This window comes from Taudactylus pleione, unplaced genomic scaffold, assembly GCF_031769625.1.
Source record: "Taudactylus pleione unplaced genomic scaffold, aTauple2 ptg000352l, whole genome shotgun sequence".
Taxonomy (NCBI): domain Eukaryota; kingdom Metazoa; phylum Chordata; class Amphibia; order Anura; family Myobatrachidae; genus Taudactylus; species Taudactylus pleione.
In genome coordinates this window covers 1002199-1018736 of record NW_028284753.1, presented here as the reverse complement: position 1 = coordinate 1018736, position 16538 = coordinate 1002199, and the positions used below count along the sequence as shown (strand labels likewise).

Here is a 16538-nt window from a genome sequence, read left to right as displayed (position 1 = left end):
CGACGCTGCAAAAGTTTCACTGACTATTTCACGCACACACTGTGCAGTTTAGGAAAAGTGACATCTGGTGGCCAGAAATTTGTATTACACACATCGGCTTTTCCAGCGCTTCATTACACTACGTTGTGCCTCCTGCAGCATGCTGTAATATACATCTCCACGGTATGGTGTGACTAGCATGGCACGCTACATGGCATATGGAGCAATGATGTAGCAGGACACATCTGTTTATCCCTCCTTTACATTGCTGACTATCACTACCGAGAAAGCATTGAAAAGATAGTATTTTATTATTTTATTGTTTTTATCATTAATTTGATTTCTAAAATGGAGGCTCAAAGAAACATGTGGATACCGCTCTTTTGAGAACTTCCTAGTTTTACCTCTTCCTGTTTGGAGAATTAAGTTTTTAGTATTTAAAGCAGTCAAAGACAAGTACACTCATCCAAGACACTCATCTGTAAATATTTGCATTGGATGAACAGAGCGGCACTCAGGAGAAGTTTTGAGTAATTTTGCCAGCTGCGTCTGACATCATTATACTGCGCCACGGAGAAGACATGCTGTACTCGTGGATACTGGAAAGTTACCCTATACAGGATCCCAAGCATCTAGCACACTTACTGAGGCACCATTTGCAAGACAAAGGTAGGGCCAGTAAGGGCAAGTGCTAGTAATCTTACTCCATGAACATTATCCAATGGCATACTAAGTGATACCGCTCACTTATAGCATGTCCGAAAAAAAGCATTTAAACATTATATTTTGTTTTTATACTGATCATTTTATAAATGCTTTCTCTTACAGTGCTTAGTTTTATATCCAATACCTGTCCCCATTCATGTGCTTTGCTCTTTTCAATCTCCCTGTTCTTAGTTTTTGTGGAACCACAAAAAGCCCCATCTGAGCTGATTTCTAAGCCGACTTCAGCTGGAGGTCTCGATCTATCTGTCTTTTACAGATACCGTGATGCCATATGCCTTAGTTAATTCAGCCTCTTGAAAAGCCACCCTGTGCGTGCTGAAATGCGTTGAGTATACAGACCTGTTTGGTGTCCTAACACAGCCGCACTTAGATTCACACACTCTCCTGGGATATCTCTTTGGAAATTATCGCCACCACTACTGACTCACCACCAATGGTCAGCTACACCTGAGGACTTTCAGCCTGAGAGATGACTGCAACATCATTCCAAGACCTTGTTTGCATAATGTAATACTTTAAATATAGTCTTCACCATAAAAAGGGTATGCAAAAGGCAATAAAAAAGAGAAATAGCTGTTGGAGAGATCTGAGGATTATGAAAGGTCAAATCTAGTTTATTATGTCTAGGGACGCCAGAAGAGAAAGCAGGGTGTGTACATAATGATGAGCCTGGAGAAAAGCTAATTTGTGGGAGGAGAGGTATTCAAACAGGGTGTATGCTACACAGAAGGTGATGGGTGCTTTAGAAGAGTGATCTACCAAAAGACCCACATTATAAAGTCCAGTCTAGCCCATGAAGTAAAGGGATTCTTCAACATCCTGAAATCCTCATTACCTATAAAAGGAAGGAAAAGAGAGTGATGACTAATATGCGACCATTTACTTCATATTCTATGCCACAAGGTCCAAAACTACATCAATAAAGGGTTATCTACAAGGTGCGGTGGTACAGTATTTCTTGTCAGTGAATTGCAAGAAATAAGAGAGATTCTTGTGAGGGAGGAAGTATTTTTCTAAGGATGTGTTAGCAAACATGTCACGATTATGAAACCAGTCTTGTACCTTTTTACAGAGGACTGCCTGATTATATAATTCAAGGTCACGGAAATTGATACCTCCTTCTGCGTAGTATGTCACAATATAGCCATACTAATATTAGATGTTTTCTTATTCCAAATAGAGTTGTGGAATGTCTTGTTTATAGATTTTTAGTCAGTACAGGACAGACGGATGGATAGTGTCTGTAGGGGATATAAAATCTTTGGGAAGATGATAATTTTAATTAAGTTAGGAAATCCCAGAAAAGAAAAGGGGAGATGGTGACATTGTTGGAGATATTCAATAGATTTCATAATTAGATTACAAACATTTAGGTCATAAAAAGACAAAATGCATTTGGGGACATATATTCCCAAATATTTTGTATAAGAAAGAGCTCACTGAAGACCTATGGCTCGGCCCCAAATAGATCATGTCCCTCACCCTAAATGCAACACCACCAACTTATCAACATTTGTGAAGCATGATATTAGACCAAAGTGGGATTATCAAGGGGAGACTACTCCCCAACTCAGCTACATATAAGAGTAGCTCATTGTCAAACATAGTGATCTTAACCTCAACAGAGCCCACATGAATACACTTAAAACATTCTATTGCTGTAGGATGGAGTAAATGATCTAATACCTAATTAAACAATAAATGGAAAAAAAAAGGAACAAAAGCATTCTTGAATAACCCTCTGAATAATCTTAATGCGTCTGCTCTAAAATCATTAATAAGTAAAAAGGAATTAGGATCACAGTAAATATAATTAATAAAGCTAATAAAGTGAGGGCCAAAGTTCTTCATTACAAAAACATTGTGGTGATGTTCCCAAGGGATCTTATCAAATGCCAGTGTTGTTCGGCACTGTTAGGTGGCAGGACCACCGCTATAGCACACTTCTCTCTCCAAAAGTTGCCTGTGCTGGGAATGCAAAGTGAGATTAGAGGGGAGAGATCCGCCCCCGGTGTCACTATTGGAACTTTTTTCTGCAGCACTATGATTGGTGTCTGGTCTCAGGGGAGGGGATAGCCTCCAGGAAATGCCAGCAACAATGGGGTTGGCAAGCTAACCCAGACTATCAACACAAGGTGAAGTGCAGGCTACTCACTTGATGTGCAACATGTGTACTTATATAGATATTACAGACAAAATCAATACAAAGGAAATGGCATATACGTACATTTAATAAGAAAAGTAATAAAAATATACTATTATATCAACATCAGCAATAATAAATACACCGGTGCTTAAAGTCCCAATAAGATTCAATGTAGCTGTAACTCAATATGAATACTGTGTATCGAAAATAATGTATCCAATGATAGCTGTTTTAAAAAAGGAAATCTTGAAAGTCTGCATCAACAAACTTTAAAACAATGGTCCTCCTTGTAAGTTGCATTCACTATGTAAAAAGAGCACAGTGGAAAAAAAAAACAGGATATCCTGAAAACATGTATTTATACCATCCAGGAACTGATATGTATATCTAATGTCTCAATGCAATCACCAGCTCCATTAAGTAGATGAGTTCATGTCCCCAGTAACAAATGCCGATAGACAGGTCAGTATTGTATGAATATTTTGCATTGACCACAACAAATAACCATGGCTGCTGCCAGGAACTCACTTACGCTCCTTTGTAAGGAAAATGCTGCTCTATGGCAGCGGGAAGACCGTCCGAGCATCCTCGGATACTGTAGGTACTTCTATGGATGGCTGTGTTAATGCCGGCCGGGCGCAGTGGGAAGGAGCAGTGGTCGCTGGTAAGTAGAATTTCGTGGGTGGAGTCCTTAATGCATTTCATCATGATCACGTGACTTTCTGAAAGGTATGACTCCACAATCCCAGGTGGGCTTATTTGTTAGCACCAAGAAAAATCGATGTTTAACAAACGATGTAATCAGCAAAATCCTGGCCACCCACGGTTGTATTTAAAAAAAAGTTTTTTCTCCACCTTTCCTCACGCCTCTCTGTCATTCCCTCACAAGGGGAAAAAAAATGTGTTATGGAAAGTTATAGCAGATTTAAAAGAAAACATATCGGTTCGTATATATGGCTACACACCTCACGAGAGTCATAAATGGCTTATAGACATACACAACAGAATAAAACTTCTAAAATAGTGAATAACATCTACAGTATATAAATTATAGGGACATATAAGTAAAAGGATAGCATTCAGCCCATTTTTATCAAATGTTAACCATTGGTACCCTTTGTAACACTTATATAAATAATTAGCAGCCTTTAATCCAATATCTCACATATACACTTCAAAAATAAAAGTGATATGTGAAAGTTACAAATCTCTCACTTTAGGACAAACTATCTGCCCATCATTATAGACATAAAACCAGATATCATAAATGCCATAATTATATTGCAATCATACTAATGATATTACACATAAAAACACCAACATGCAGTATATATTACATTAAATATGGCTGAGAAAAAATAATTTATAAATCATTAAATAAAAATGACCAAATAAAGAATCTATCTACTATAGAATTATAAAAATTGTATACATAAACTCTATAGAAAATGAAAATAATGTTGACAGACAGCAATCAACCAACCCTGCTTTTCCAGTACATTTATACAATTCCCAATCATATTATACAGAGCCGGCCCTAGCCAATTTGGTGCCCTAAGCAAAATTTTGACTGGTGCCCCCTAGCAGATAATCCCACCACCAATCTTATTGTTTATATGCGGATGCCAAAAATAACACCTTGGTTTATAACTTTTTATTGTTATAGAAACATGTGCTAAAGCACAAATTATAGTATATAGTATAACCTCTCCGACTTTCCACTGCTAATTGAATACAGGCCTAAAACTGAAAGATAGCAGGAATACCCGTATATATTGGCGGGTAAGGGGGGTGATTTAAACTGAATGTTTTGACTGGCTGAAAAATACCCTGAAGAGGAGGACATCATATTTTATAAAATTGGAACTTTCATCTATATGGAATAACAATACTGTTCTCTAATGCCTGGTACAAACTGACAGATATATTGGCCGATCAATTGATCGACCAATATATCGGGTGCCCGTCGGCCACTGTGTATCAGTGATATGTTCACAGACATATCGCGTTGGCTCTGAAAAGTTGTCATTAAATATGGTATAGCGGTGTGTGTTATTTAAAGTACCTGGAGCACTATATATATGAATATATATATATATATACACACACATATATACATCCATATATATATATATATATATATATATATATACTGTATATCTATCCATATATATACACCCAGAACCCAAGTGTCCTACACTCATTATTATTATCAATCATGGTAATGTCTAAATTCCCTTCACGGAGAGGACACTGACGTCATCAGCCAGTGTCCAGCATCATTCCCAGTGTCCAGCGTCATTCCCTACCATCTAAGTGGGCATAGGGGGGAATATAACCTTGTGGCGAGCGGACAACTTTCTTCTTTAGGTGGGGTCAACTTTCGGTACTTGTGTACGTAAAGTACACAAGTACCATTCAAAACATTAATTGGGTTCCCTCTGCAAAGAGTCCGTAAAGTACACAAGTACCTATATTTACATATATGAATATATATATATATATATATATATACATACATACACATTTATATTATATATATGAATATATATATATATATATATATATATATATACACACAGATGACTCCACCCCCACTCCTCATTGTCAGACGCAGCACTAGTCTACTCTGGACAAAACCTTTGCCACAGCCCCAGTCATGGGTGCCACTGCCCACCTTTCTCCCAGCTAGCCAGCTAAACATAAACATTAATTTATTTAACACACCTAATATACCAGAGAGAGTGAGAAAGTACTCACTCGCCCAGTTGCCTAGCTGCCTCCTTAGTTTTAAATTATGCTGGTGCAGCACAGCTAAATTTAATGATGCTGTGTTGTTACTTACTACTTATTTGCCTTCCTTTGCCTTCTTCACGATGGCTTGGCATCTAAAATGGTGGAGGCGGAGGCAGAGCCATGAGTTGTTACTCACGGCTCTGCTCCGCAAAGGCCCATGGGAGGAGTGGCAGTGGCAGGGCATGCGCAGCAAGCCCTCCCGTGGCCATCTTGTCTCCTCCTGTAGACAGAATGAGCTTCTGTGCAGAAGCTCATTCTGACTAAGGGCGGATGCGGATCATTGTCAAAAGTCACATGACCGGCCTGACCATCCGCTGCGCTGCCCGATCAGAGAGCTCCGATCGTGGCACTGCGTTGGGAGAGAGGGAGGTTAGCAGCGCTGGCGGCCTTGACTGACAGCGTGGTAAGTGGGGGCAGTGGCAGAGCCCTAGAATGCCCCTAGGGCAGTCCAGTCGCCCCTAGGCTAGGGCCGGCTCTGATATTATAGATAGTATTCTGTCAGGTCCAGCTCTGATGGTTGGTTTGCACATGCATCTACGTCATTCCTCTACACATAATACTGTATTATAGTGAAATAACAGCTGGAGTGTTAATAAAAGAATAAAACACATTTTTTCACATTTCACTGATTCACTCAACTCCAATGATTTTAATTTATAATTTATGAGTGTTCTACAAAAAAATAATATTTATTTTCTGGACATTTCTTGATCTGTAGATAATAAAATTATACCAAAACATTTAGAAAGGAGGTAGATAATTAAAATGTTTGCATTTTGATAGCTCTCAATATAAGCCATGGATCTATAACAACCCTCAAGGTCAGCTCAGACGTATCTGTAGGAATTGTTATCCTGAATCCCTCCTAGAATCAGCTCTCATAGAAACTAGGAGATTGAATAGGGAAGATTTATTAGTATACAAGGATAAGAGTACAATCACTAATTTGGATCAACCATTTTTTATATCCAAATATAATGTTGCCTCTAGGAATTCAAGAACATTATTAAGAAGAATCACTGTATCCTACAAACTGACACCATTCTTAATACGTGTATTTCGATTAAACCTAGAGTAATTTTCAAAAAATCAGATAGTTTGAAGAATAGATTAGCACCGAGTTTGTTTATATATAAGAGGAATACTGTACTTATCCCTGATAACCCCTCCTTCTCTTGGCTTCCAGGAAAACCCAAGTGTTGTTACAGGTTTGGCTCCTCCTCCTGTATAACATTTTATTTATAAAAAAAACAATGCACATTTGTCTGATTCCTCCCAAGGGGATGAATCCTTTGAAATTCAGTCTTTTATAAATTGTAAATCAACATATGTAATATACTTATTATTTTGTAGCTGCAATCTGTTCTATGTTTGCAGAACTACATGCTGTTTGAAGGTGAGGTTCCATGAACGTAGGAGGGTCATCCTTAAGGCATACTCTGCACATAAACTTTCCAGACACTTCCTGTAATGACACATGAAAGATCCACGAGAACTTTCCCTTTTAGGGATAGAATGGATCAAACCCACAGTAGGGGGAGGGGATAGGTATAGGTGCTAGGGAGAATTATTGGATACACAGACTGAGGACCCTCGGTCCCGATGACCATAATGAATATATTGAATTTGATCCCTGAGATCACATTGGCCCCTCTATAATTCATTGATTAACCTAGTTAATTAGCTGTTATTGTCAAGCTTTTAGCTTTGATTTAGGTTAGATTATATATTCTATAGCCATTATCTGTTAAACTGCGATGATTAATGGACATATCCCTTATACGTTTTTCAATGAACATTATATGTGAATATAGAAATGGGTCAACTATTTTGAGTGGTACTACATTGGAATGAAGATGCAATTTTTGGCCTTTTTATATTATACTAATTAGAGGGGGAAGTAAAGAGGGGGTTCCTGCCTTTTTCTTTTATTAACACATGTAATACTAGGGCACTATTCCCAATCTATTTCAAAACAGCTGCATACTGCAGGAAATGCATAATTCAACCAAAGCAACACTATATATTCAGTATAAGCTTATTACTCTTACATAATACTGTAGGTTATGTTATTGTCTGGGACTACTTATTTTCATAGATAAGAAAATCTAATGCACTGGAATTTTGGGGTCTCAAATATATGAATACACAGGTATGAGTGTTCGACTATCAAAATCTCGCCATTTAGAAAGGGGCAGTGTCAAGTCAAAACCCGAATGCCGATCTATTAATAATCTATTTAAAGCATTTTAACAGTTTTGTCTTTAAATCTGCAGACATGTTTGAAGTTGTAAAGCAGGCACTGTTAAAATGCTTTAAATCGCATTATTTACAGGTCAACATTTTGGCCTCAACCTGACACTGTCCCCATTCTTAGTAGTGACATTTTGACTGTTGAACACTCATACCAAACCCCATATATGTTAGGACATAACTACTAGGGTCTTTGTATTGTTGTTTTGATGTTGTTGGTCAGATCTTCAATAAATATGCGAGTTCAAGACAATTCTTTATCTTCAAATGGAAAAACATAATAATTAAGTTTTGTGTTAATGAAAAACTGCTATGTCCTATTCACACTATTGGTCAATTCATATGATCAATTCACATTTATATTTGCTATGTTTTAGTAAACAAATTAATGAATAATAATAAAATACAAAAGCATATATGGCATGGGATCTGAACTAATTGAACATTTGTTTAAGGACTCTCAGGACATATGAGCTTTATTTTTGTTACCTCTTTTTCTGGATGTCACAAAAAATACACATTTTATGTAATTCACATTCCAATGATATTTATGCTTTTCTCTTTTATTAGTTTGCCTCCTTTATTCCTTAAGAACTACACAATAATGTTGCAACACTTTTGTTGCTCTGTAAGAGTTTTAGAAGTTATAGTTTAATTTTAAAATTACTAATGTGTTTATTGAATGTATTGAACCTTCTTTGCCCCAAAAACACATTCAGAACCTATTTGTGCCCTAAATACTCTCTCTGTACTGTCATTATTCTCTCATATTGATGACAGCAATACAAAATATCTGTACTGGAGTCATCGACAGTGGATCTGTATTTGGAGCATTTCACAGTTTTTGGCAAAAGGATACAAATAACAAGGGGGTTCATTTATCAAAACTCGAATAATGAGTTCATTAAATAAATACTCTGTCCACTGTAATATTTGGCATAAAACTACCTGCCTTATATCATCTATTTATAATAGCTCAAAGTTATCTTTAGTAATGTAAAATTATTAGGAAACAATCCACAAGCAATTGGCAACAGACTTTGGAAACAAAAATATAAACCAGAGATATTAATGTTAGCCAACACCAACTTAATAATTAATATAGCTGACATTACAGTTCACGTCTTACATTAATAAGTTAAGTATTTTTTTAAAGTACTCGTAAATAAATAAATCACTTAGAAAAACAACGTTTTTCATAATGCATTTTATTACAGCAAAAGATCATCATAGCCCTCTGCCTGATTCAAAATATTTTTAGAAAATAAATAGTCCATCAACAAAATCTGCATTTATTGATGTGAAACTTTCCATCATTGACTGACCTTTCTGCCTTCTGACTACTATAGTTCTTTTCTTTTTGGATTCAATGTGGAAAACTTGCCCTAACCTCACACATTGAAAACAGAGTCTTCCCTCTGGGAATAAATAAAGATAACTTGGTGTCTCATGCTGTAGAAACCCTTTCTGAATATTTGAATCAGCCAGAAATGCATAGGCTGGAAAAATGTATCACACCTCTGACTGGTTCAACAATTTATAAAGGGGGTTACATGCACTAGAGATGCTGGAGGGGAGGGAGTATATTTAATGATGTTTTCTGAAATTATACAGGTCAGTTCAAAATAAACCATTGACAAAACCATTGCAAACATATTAAGCACTTCAAACCAAGGATACTCGTTTTAATCCCGAGTTAGACTTTATCTTACCATCTAATCCCGAGTTAGACTTTATCTTACCATCTATCTCATGAAGAAAGTGAAATCCAAAAGCCTGACTATACAACTTTACCCCCAAGAAAAATTCTTTATTTTTAAAAATGTTATCACTCAAGCACTCATATTTATAAACAGTGTTCTGAAACTTTTTTGATTTAATTTTAGTGAATCAGCGTTGGAACACATGGTTCAGATTTTAATTAATGATGTACTTCCTTTAATTATGTTACTGTTGTTTATATAATATTATTTCTTTTTAAAAGTGAATGAATGGGAAAATAATAAAATAATATTAAAATATGTTTAATAGTTGTTTTATTAGTAGGTAGTACACAGTTTGAAAACAGGAGGTGCATGGAATCCCTCTAAACAACATGCTTTGCATTCCAAGCCACGGGATAAGAACCTCAGTGCTGTGCTTTTGTTCTGCTTTCAAACACACGTTGGTTAAAGATGTAAAAGTACCTAATAGATTATTACCAATTTCTAAACACATAAAAACATACTGTCTAGTGCTGCATCTGGAAGTATCCTAGTAGGTCTTGCATGCCTGCTATTGCTGTCTAATACACATTCCTTCTGATAGACAAAACATGTCTTCTGGCCACAGGCCTCACATTATAGGAGCTGTTATGCAATTATGTCAGGAATTTAAAGAGGTGATCACATGACAATTGATGTCACATTCCTGTTCCAAATTGCTCAGTATATTTTAACCTGCTCTGAACACAGTCCTGTGCTATAATATGCTTGCAATAGGTGCTCCAGCATTTCTGTGTCCCAGTGCCTTGCACTCTTATCCTCCATCATGATTCATTCCTGTGCATTAGACTCAGCTTTGTTCCAGACTTTCTCCTGTCTGCTGATTTGGCTCTGATTCTGTTTGTTTGGTTCTGCCTGACTAACCTTGACTTTTCTTTCTCATGTTCCACCTGTCAAATCCACAGCACACTAGTGTAAGCAGACCTGGCTTATTCATCATCCTTCTGTCCCACTGGCATGTCACACCTGAAGACACAATAGAGCAGTGATTCCCAACCTCGGTCCTCAAGGCACATTAACAGTTCTGGTTTTAATGATATCTATGCTTAAGCACAGATGGTTAAATCAAAATAACTAAGGTACTAATTAAGTCACCTGTGCTCAACTATGGCTATCCTTATAACCTGGACTGTTAGTGTGCCTTGAGGACCGTGGTTGGGAACCCCTGCAATAGAGGGTCGGGACCTGCGAGCTGTTCTGAAGTGAGGTCCAAGGCAATAGTCCCTAGTGAAGTCCGGGGGGCTCATTTGACTACATGCATCTGTGACTGCCAGTGTAAATCCAGGTTGGTGGAGATGAATCCATGAAAATCAATCTGAAACATAGCATATACATTTTAAAGTGAGTTAAGAGGGATGAAGAGGGATAGAGAAAACAAAAAAAATTGAAACACTTAAATAATGTCATGACCTGGAGACACAATAGAGGGTCGGGACCTATGAACTGTTCTAGAGTATAGTCCAATGCAATAGTCCCTAGTGAAGTTTGGGGTGGAACTCATGCATCTGCGACAGCCAGTGTAAATCCAGGTTGGTGGAGTCGAATCCATGAAAATTAATCTGAACCATAGAATACACATTTTAAAGTGAGTTGAGAGGGATGAAGAGGAAATGAGAAAAAAAAATTAAGCACTTCATGAAAGGACTTGAACTTTATTGGTTTATGTACGGTGTGGAAAAAGGAGCTTGGACCATGGGCAAGTGAATACAGCTGATGGAGTGATCTTGAGAGAAGTCAATATCCACAAAAGAACCTGTGTCAACTCCATGAGAATCTAATTTCCCTGTAACTTTTCCTTAGTGTGTAGAGGATAACAGATTATTTATTGGATCTTCTGATAGATAACTTTACAATTTTAATGTTGTACCATATATAACTTTAACTCAAGAAAAATTCAATGCCAAGTTCAGAAGCAAACAAATATGTGTAGAGATATGTCCAGGCTGCCGTCTACCTGGTATGTTGTATGTTTATATGTGTAAATGGGGCCCCTATCTCCCCCATCTTGGCACCTACAGACATAAGGGCACCTATCTCACTCATCCTGTCATCTTGGTACAACAACACTCAGCGGTACACTTGTGTGAAAGACAAGGCATCTCCTATTTTATTTTAAACACAATGATTTATTTATTTATATAAAGCGGTACAATACATAAAGGTTTGAATTTAGCATTTATTCTATTATATAAACTACAGTAATTAACAGTAAAAAATATATAAAATGACTTAACCATCGAAAAATGAAGCCAAATGGTTTAGTCGCTTACAACCCAATATAGCATACAGTAATAAATCACATAAAATAAAATTACAAATAAATAAATAAGAAATGCCCTATTTTAAGCTCTATTTGCTCTTTGTAATAGCTTGGTTATCACCAGAAAGAAACTAAGAAGAAAGGGGTGGGGGTTCCTAATACCCAGATCTCTACTATTCTAGCTTCAATTAATTCATTGTGAACACATCTGATGTTTTGTGATGTCTTTTCAAATTGCAGATAATTCTACTCAAAGAAAGAACAGTGCTGTCTATAATAGGAGCACTGGGTGGATAAAAGAGAAAATATGTTTTAAAACTTAATGACCTTTATTGGTATTCATTAAAATTTGTAATCTTGAAAAGGTGAAATATTACAATCAGAGACAAACAAAAACAAAGAATGTTATACACATTAGAAAAAGTTGTAAATAAAACTATTTATCTAAATGAGAGCAGGGACCAGACTCTATAAACAGTCTAATAATGGAGAATAATGGAGAATGAGGGGTAGATTTACTTAGAAGCAGTTTGTCAAAGCCGCCAATCATCGGCAGCTTTGACAGATATTTTTCAAGCAGGGCCGGTTCTAGACCAAGTAAAGCCTAGGGTAAATGTCCCTCCTTCCTCATGTGTCACTCCAGTCTCCCGCTCCCTGTGTCCCCACCAGCCACCTGTGTCATTTCAGCCTTCTGCCCTGTGTCACCTCAAGAGCCAACTCGCTCCACGGGTCCCTCCAATGTACCCTTTTTTTTTTACAGCTGTCTGATCCTCTTCCTTTCAGACAATTGAGGGTCCCCCTGCACCTGCATGGTAAATGCGCACTGCGTGCTCCTCCTCAAATCTTCTTTGGGGAACTCTGGGCACAGCCACACACAGAGAGCGCACAATTTTATTTTAATATACCCACTGGTACACCATACATCGAACGTTTCAGCCCCTCCAGGAGCCTTCTTCAAGGTGGTCACACTTTTAGCAAACTCAGGTATTGTCACAACACTGACAAGATCATGCAGGAGAAAACCAGAGCTGCCTCCCAGGCCCCCATTTTTTTACCTCATGTCAAACAGGAAGTGTCATGCTGATGTCACTTCTACCGGAGAGTGCCTTTTTTTCCTCTTTCTGTGAATTACAATTGTATATATAATGTTCGAACAGTGCAAATATCAACCAGATCCTAGTTGGGCTTGGATCCGAAAACGAGGCATAACGTTGCAGGTTTTGGATTGAATATAAGTACCTCCCCACGTTGATCGGTGACATTTACTTCACCCAGGCTGTGCTGTATGGGCTGTGCTGAGTCCGTCCAGGGGCTGTGCTATACAGGGGCTGTGCTGTCTGTCCAGGAGCACTGTGCTGAGTCCATCCAGGGCCTGTGCTGTCTGTCCAGGGGCTGTGCTGTCCATCCATGGGCTGTGCTGAGTCCATCCAGGGGCTGTGCTGTGGCTCCATCCATACACTCCAGTGGCTGCTCCTGTGCTCGGTGCTGTGCTGTGTCCATCCACTACTGTGCTGCCGACGCACCTGTCCAGTGTTTATCCACTCCAGTGTTGCCGATGCACCTGCCAGGTGTCCATCCGCTCCAGTGCTGCTGACGCACCTGTCCGGTGTCCATCTGCTTGATTACTGCTGATGCACCTGTCCAGTGTCCATACACTCCAGTGCTGCCAACACACCTGCCTGGTGTCCATCTGCTCCAGTGCTGCTGAAGGAACCTGTCCAGTGTCCATCTGCTCCAGTGTTGAAAAAAAAAGTAAAATAAAAGTTTAAATTTTTTTTTATAAAGTTAAAAATAAGTAAGAAAAAAGTAAATAAAAAGTTAAAAAAGTAAAGAAAAGTTTAAAAAAAGTTTTTTTTGTGCTGTACCCCAGTGTATCCATAGAAGTACTGTGATGCTGCAAAGTGTACCCCAGGGTATCCATACAAGTACTTTGACACTGCAAAGTGTACCCCAATGTGTATCCCTAACACACAAGTACTTTGACTCTGCAGGCCATACCCCATTGTATCCATATAAGTACTGTGATGCTACAGGCCGTACCCTAGTGAATCCATATAAGTACTGTGACACTACAGGCCGCACCCCAGTGTATCCATATAAGTACTGTGATGCTGCAGGCCGTACCCCAGTGTATTCATATAAGTACTGTGACGCTGCAGACTGTACCTCAGTGTGTATCCCTAACACACAAGTACTGTGATGCTGCAGGCCATACCCCAGTGTATCCATATAAGTACTGTGATGCTGTGATGCTGCAGGTCATACCCCAGTGTATCCATACAAGTACTGTGATGCTGCAGATCATACTCCAGTGTATCCTTGAAAGTACTGTGACACTGCAGGCCATACCTTAGTCTATCCATTAAAGTACTGTGATGCTGCAGGCCATACCCTAGTGTATCCATACAAGTGCTGTGATGCTGCAGGCTGTACCCCACTGCGTTCACATAAGTGGTGTGACTCCACAGTGTCATTTGCAAACAAAGTTTAAAAAAGTTAATAAAAGTAAAAAAAATATATTTGTTGTTGTACTGTTCCATCCAGTGGCTGTGCTGGGTTGTCCATCCACTCCCTGTCCTGTTACAGACTGGTGCTGCAGTAATTTAAAAGGCCATAGCCCACTGCATTCACTAACTTCACATAAGCACTGTGATTCCGAGCAGTGTCAGTTGAAAAAAAAAAGTATAAAAAAGTAAAAAAATATATATGGTTCTATTCTTACTTGTAGTGTTCTGTGTTCTGTACCACAGTGAGTTTGTTCACATACAAACCCTTTGAATCCTCGCAGTGTGAGCTGAGCTGTGAATTGAAAAATGGATAATGATCAGATTAGAAGAGAACAGGAACAACAAACAAATACTTTTGCTGCAGCTCCTGCCACCAGTCATGACGATACTAGTCCTTCAACATCATCTACTAAAGCCAATACCCAAGGGTATAGAAGGTTTAAGTCAGGGCATCTAAAATCAAAGAACCAATATTTTACAGTGGTAAAGAAAAAAACACCTCTAATAAAGGGAAAGTATAATGCAGAAAAACAACATTGACAATATGCCATTCAACACACGAAGTGGCAAGGATGGTCTTTATTTATGAGTGGTTGTTCTGCAACTGTCAGTGAGGCATCTTCTTCTGCCTCTCATGACGATGTAAACCCTTTTCACTCTAGAAGAGGTGTCAAAAAAATTTAATTGACTAAGGCACAGGAACCAACTGTGTGCTCAGAAACGTCACAAATCCCTGAGGAGAGTATGTGTCTCAGGTGCAATGTGTGAGCTCTGACCTTTCCAATACTGTACTCAGTGAGGAACCTCATTTCACCATTTGTGCACCCTCTGCAAATATGGGGTTGAGCAGTGCACAACATGCTGATGTAGAAATTGAGGATGCTAGTGTGGAAGTGCACCAGGATGAGGGAGATATTTATGTAGCTGACACCGGTGCTAATAAGGGTGTTGATGAGTATGTTGTTGATAAGGTTGTTTGTGTAAGTCAGGCACTGTCACAACCCATGTTTGTTACCCCTGCTGCTGGGTCACTTACCACTCCTATAGCCAGCCGTCTCGCTCCTTGAACTCCGTTCTTGTATCCACTGTCATCCCAGTGAGATGCAGGCTTCATTGATTCCAGCCTGCTAGGCAGCAGTTCACATCCAGCCAGCCCCGGAGTACTGCTGTCCCAATCACCTGTTCGATCCGCCCAATCTTTATCCAGTCTGAGTCAGCCGGAACCATCTGACACCACTCATCCAATTTTGGCTAACCCTGGGGTATATATTCTAACTGCTGACTCTCATGGCCTGATTCATCTTTGGTAATAGAGAAAGAAATAGTAAGTAATGCTGTACCTGGACAAACCATGTTGAAATGCAAGGGGTACAAATACATATTTTTTTTGTATGTGGGGTAAATACTGGCTGCTTTTGCATGTAGCCCACAAACACTGCACAGCTTTATTTTTACACTGCAATTTAGATGTCAGTTTTGACACACCCCTCCCAAATCTAAAACTCTTTGCACATTTTAAATCTGCCCAACCTGCTCTGCAGCATGGCTTTACCAATATGCACAGTTATTTGCTATATCTTACTTTATTCTCAAAGCTGAATCAGGCCCTCAGTCATTTCCAGTGCAATATCTAGCTCAGTCCCTAATGAGTGAAGCTCAACTGTGCTCTGTTTACAGTCAACTATTATCCTGCTGGTGCAGTTCTGTTGATTTCTGTTGCACTAATTTTCTATGCTGGTCTACTCCTGTATAATCAGCATCTCAAATTGCACTGGTAATCCCAGGTTGCTCCAATGTGCTGAATCTGTGCTACTCCTGTGCAAAGCATCCACCTGTTTTGCTCAAGTATATTAACCGATCCTGCTTTCCTGTTTCTATTCCAGATTATTCAACAGCTACATCTATTCCTGTGTTTGGTCTGTATCCGGTCCTGTCAACATTAGAGTGCTCCCAGACTACAGAGAAAACCCAGTCCAAGCCTGGTAAATCCTTCTGCCAAGATCTGCCACTCAGGTGTCCTGGACTACAGAACCAAGTAAGAAGAGTTCTTTATTATTATCAATATACAAAGAAATGAGTAACAGCGCTACCCCTTTTGAACTCTTCTA

General features: G+C 38.7%; 1 long non-coding RNA gene across 1 annotated transcript in view; it reads right to left on the bottom strand.

Moving 5' to 3' along the window:
* Positions 1-1313: 1313 nt before the first annotated feature.
* The window catches only part of LOC148508612 (uncharacterized), a 157532-nt gene continuing 142307 nt past the window's right edge, over positions 1314-16538 (bottom strand). Inside the window, exon 3 of the long non-coding RNA XR_015869555.1 lies at positions 1314-1540. This is a non-coding gene — a long non-coding RNA (uncharacterized LOC148508612). The remainder of the gene's footprint in view (positions 1541-16538) is intronic.